Raw genomic sequence first — 4,751 nt, 5'->3', positions numbered from 1 at the left:
TCCAGAAGAGCAAGCCTGAGCCAGGCGTGGTGGCACCTGCCTGTAATCCTAGTGACTTGGAAGGCCAAGAATCCCAAGTTCAAGGCCATCCTCAGCAACTTGGCAAGACCCTGACTCAAAATAAAAATTAAAAAGGGGCTGGGGGGTAGCTCAATGGTAGAGTGTTCCCGGGCTCCATCCCATTACCTAAAAAAAGGCCGGCCACTGCCTGGCTGCTCTGACTTCCTGTCTGGCCCTGTGATTGTCCCTTCTTGCATGAGCTTTCACTGTGGTGCCATCCGTCATGAGGCGATGCAGCCAGGGGGCCCTCACAAGAGCTGGTGCCATGCTTTTTGGACTTTCAGCCTCCAAAACTGTGAGTCAAATAAACCTCTTTTCTTTATAAGTGCTCAGTGTCCAGTTATTTCATTATAGTAACAGAAAAGGGCTAAGGCAATGGGAGAGCCTGTGTGTGAGGGGCAGCCCCCCCCCCAAAAAAAAAAAGTCGAAGATATTGGAGAAAGAGCAGAGGAGCCCCCTAGAGAAGGGGAGAGAGATTAAAGATGAAAAGGGAAAAGAGACTCAGGCCAACGGCAGCCTGGCCGTTCGCAAGCGCCTGGGACTTGCCGGGCTCCTTCTGGGTGTCCCACGTCATCTCAGCTCCTTGGGGAGGTGCCGCGGTCAGCGCAGGTGAGAGGTGAAGCCGCTTGTTGTGGCCCCACAGCCGGTGAGAGGAGGCGGCGGATGTGAACCCAGCCTGCTCGGCCCTGAGTGGGAGAGGAAGGAAGCTGGAGGCTCCTGGGAAGGGTTTGGACGGAGGGAGCCCGTCTGCTCTGCAGGAGGGAACCGGTGGGCGGGGTGGGAGAGCGCCCCCTGGGGGTCAGCGAGGGCCTTGCCGAGGCGGAAGGGGGAGGTGGCCGCGGTACTTCCTCCAGCCACGTGGGCAGGCAGCCCGGGTGCGCGGGGAGTCTGCAGGTCTGGATTCCAGGGCAGGGACCAGTCAGCCTGTGGTTGGGCAGGCAAAGAAGTAAGCAGGAAGGGTGCGCTGGGTGACTGGTGCAGGAAGGGTGACCTGGGAATGGGCTCCTGGCTGGGGGTGGAGAGGAAGGGCCGGGAAGGGTGGACCTGGGTGTGTGGCCAGTAAGCTGGGTAAGGTGGGGGGCTGAGGGCAGGGCTGGGAAGTCTGGAGGAGACATGGATATACTTCCAGACGTTTCAAACTCTGGGCAACAGGTGTGCAGCAGGAAGCATCCTGCCTCCTGCCTTCGCAGGGCCTCAGGTCTGGTATGTGGGGGCTGGTTGTATTAGGAAGGCCCTGGACAGCCAGCTCAAGGCACAGAGAGAGGCAGCCTGCGGGAGGCCACAGGGCCAGCATCTTCAGCCCTCCAGCCTCTCAGGCTGCCATTCCTTCCCTCGGTGACTGTATTTAGTGAGGTTTGTCTAACTATAACAAAATACCTGAGGCAATCAATTTATGAAAAGAAAAGGTTTGGTTTGGCTTCCAGTTCTGGAGATTCCAGTCCAAGATCAGGTGGTTTCATTACTTTAGGGCTTTGATGGGGGCTGGGGTCCCACCATCCCTTTTAATCCACATCTAAAACCTCCCACAAAGCCTCACTTCTCAAGGGCCCACCACCTCCCAATCAGCCAGAGCAGTTCTGAGCAGCACGAGCCAAGCTGGAGGCCTCAGCCTACCTGACTTCCACACCCTGCAGAGCCACTGTCACGGAAGCATGGCCTTAAAACCCCACCCAAGGGCCAACAGAGCACAGCGGGGGCCTGGGAGTAAGTCCGTGCATTTGCAGTTAATTGGTTTTCAACAAAGTTGCCAACAACACAGGACAGGGTCTCTTCAGTGATTGGGAAGCTGGTCTCCACATGCAGGTGACACGGGAACTCACCTCTGGTGATGCACAACAATGGGCTCCAGTGGATGGCAGACTTAAATGTGGAAAGCCGCTGGAAGAAAACAGGAGGAAGGCTTGCGGCCTTGGTCTGAGCAGGCAAAGGGAAGAGCCGACAGAGAGGCCACCTGTGGAACAGGAGAGGGTGCTGCAAACCCGGGGTTAATATCCACATATACAAGCCTCACAGTCCAGCCGCAGAGGAGAAAGACTGAATAGACAGGCCGCCGCGGGGGCGCCCGCCTGTCATCCCAGGGGCTCAGGAGGCTGAGGCAGGAGGATCTCCAGTTCAAAGCCAGCCTCAGCAACAGGCTCTAAGCAACTCAAGGAGACCCTGTCTCTAAATAAAATACAAAAAGGGGCTGGGGACACGGCTCAGTGGTTGAGCACAATGGGAGAGCCCTTCACCTATTAGAATGGCGATTACTAAATTGATACAATGTAACAAATGGGCTGAAGGATGTGGAGGAAAGGGGAGCCTTGGGCACTGTTGGTGGGAGTGTGAACTGGTACAGCTGTCACAGGAAATAGTATGGAGGTTCCTCAAATTGAAAATAGAATTCCCATGTGATGCAGCAATTCCACACCTGGGTTGTATCCTAAAGAAAATGACATCAGTATGTCAGAGAGACATCTGCCCCCCCGTGGTCACAGCTGCACTGTCCACCGTGGCCAAGATGTGGCAGTAACCTAAGTGGCCATCCACTGAAGACTGAAGGAAGAGAATGTGGTCCATAGTGCACAGTGGAATACTATTCAGCCTTAAAAAAAGAAAGACATCTGTCCTTTGCAACATGTGGATCAACCTGGAGGACATTGGGTCAAGTGAAATAAGCCAGGATGAGAACCCCGTGATTGTACCTGTGGAATCTAGAGAAGAAAAGAGTTGAACTCACAGGAAAAAAGTAGAAGGTGGCTTCCAGGGGCTGAGTGGGGGAGGGAGGGGAAATAGTGGTCCAGGATGGTACCAAGTCCCTTAGACAGGCTGGAGGAGGGCTGGGGATATATTATACATATGGCAACTATGTTTCTATAAATGTGTATTTGAAAATTGCTAAGGGATTAGATCATCAAAGAACTAAATATGAGGTGACTGGTATGTTAATGAGCTTGAATTTTTCACCTCACTGTGTGTACATATAGCAAAACTTCATAGTGTCCTCTGAAACTAGATACTATTTTAATTTGTCAGTACCTTAATAGAGCTGGGGTAAAATAAATCCCAAATATTATGCCATTTCAATCAGTCAATCCATCAACCAGTCAACACTGTATTAGTCCGTTCAGGCTGCTATGACAAAATGGAAAAAACAGAAATTCACTTCTCGCTGTTCTGGGGGCTGGAAGTCCAAGATCAGGGTGTTGGCGAGTCTGTCTGCGAGGGATGGCTCTCTTCTGTCAGTGTGCCCTGTGGTGCTCTTTATAGCAGCACCAATTCTGTTCTGAGGGCTCCATTCACATCCTGGTGACCTGATCACTTCCCAAAGCCCCTCCTCCAAATACCGTCCCCTTGGGGGCCAGGTTTCAAGGTGAATTTTTGGAACATAAACATTCAGTTCATAGCAAATGCTCTGCTACCTCACAGGCTTCTCAACCCCATGTCCAGGATGGAACCTCGATTCCAAGACCCCCCTCCATCACCGTCACCGGCTCCTGGTTAAGTGACACCTGCATTTGTCAAGTTGTCAAGAATGAGCCTGGAATCGTTCTAGATCCATCAGCAAATCGTTTAGACGCTACGAAATATACACCTTCCGCCGCCAGCTCGGCTCGGGACCCTGCAGCGGAGCCACCTGGTCGATCCTCGCACGGCCGCCAGAGGGCGCGTCCGGGTCCGGGCCACGCGGGTTCTCGGCTCACGGCCCGGGCCGCGCTCCGCCTCCGGCAGGTCACCCCGGCCCGCCCGGAGGGGACCCTGGAGCCCCCCAGCTCTTCCCCCCTCAGGGCCTTTGTCCTTGGCAGTGAGGCCGCTCGCAGCGCGGTCCCTTTGCGGAGCTGGAGCTCGGGGTGGTCTCCGTCCGGTCTCCCCTCCGCAGCCAGCCCGTCTCAGCTTCCTCTGCTGCTTCCTTCACGACGCCTGTCCCCGCCGGGCGTCGTCACTGTTTGCCGCTGTCCTGTTTCTTGTCTGTCGCCGGCTGCAATGAGAGCTCCGCGAGAAGGGACTTCCTTCTCTCCTTACCGCGTCGCCGCAAGGGGAGGTGCCCGTGACCAGCTCGCTCCCTCCTCCCAGGCCCGGAGGAAGGTGTCACCCTCCCCTCCGGAGGTCCAGCCCCCGACGCCAACACGTGGACAGGGCAGGAGGAGAAAGGCAGAGCCGGGGGTCCAATGGCCTGGGACGTCGGGGAGGGGGTCGTTTGGGAGGCCAGACGAGGCCTAGCTCAGCTGTCGGAGGAGACGGGCGCCGGTGCCCGGCCGGAGCCCACCCCAGTCTCCCCGGGCGGCCCAGACCCGCAAAGGCCGCGGGTTGACAGGAGGCAGGGGCTCCGGGCTGTGCCTCTTGCTTCCTCACGGGGGCCGGGCAGGGCTTAGGGGTGCGGGGGTGCGGGGCCCACCGTGGGGGAGCGAAGGCAGGAAGCGGGCGGGCAGGAGAGCGGCTGGGGGCACACTGGCAGGTGACAGGGCCAGGTGAGCGCGGCTCGGGAGAACTTCCGGGGGCGTGGCCAGGGGGTGGCGCCGGGAAGCTCGAGGTGGGACCCGGAGCTGGGGACTCCTGGGGGGACCTCCGCCCTAAACCACCACAGTGCAGAGGGGGCTTGCCGAGGGCCAGGGGTCAGCGGAGCTCAGCCCGCATCCCCGCGCCCGGCGCCTCTACCTGGAAGGGAGGCGGGCTCCCAGCTGAGGCAGGAGGAGGACGGAGGAGGATGGGGA

The 4,751-nt window shown here is 57.4% G+C and overlaps 1 long non-coding RNA gene across 1 annotated transcript; it reads right to left on the bottom strand.

Moving 5' to 3' along the window:
* Positions 1 to 389: 389 nt before the first annotated feature.
* Positions 390 to 4,499, bottom strand: LOC124082840 (uncharacterized). The gene is made up of 3 exons (XR_006848501.2): positions 3,079 to 4,499; positions 1,881 to 2,011; positions 390 to 746 (listed from the first exon to the last, which is right to left on the bottom strand). It is a non-coding gene; the product is annotated as an uncharacterized LOC124082840 (long non-coding RNA).
* Positions 4,500 to 4,751: the final 252 nt, after the last annotated feature.

The sequence above is a fragment of the Marmota monax genome, unplaced genomic scaffold, assembly GCF_021218885.2.
Source record: "Marmota monax isolate L192 unplaced genomic scaffold, Marmota_monax_Labrador192_F-V1.1 WCK01_AAM20220418_F8-fsc00051, whole genome shotgun sequence".
Classification (NCBI taxonomy): domain Eukaryota; kingdom Metazoa; phylum Chordata; class Mammalia; order Rodentia; family Sciuridae; genus Marmota; species Marmota monax.
The sequence above is the reverse complement of the archived record's forward strand: the minus strand, read 5'-3'. Positions and strand labels throughout refer to the sequence as shown.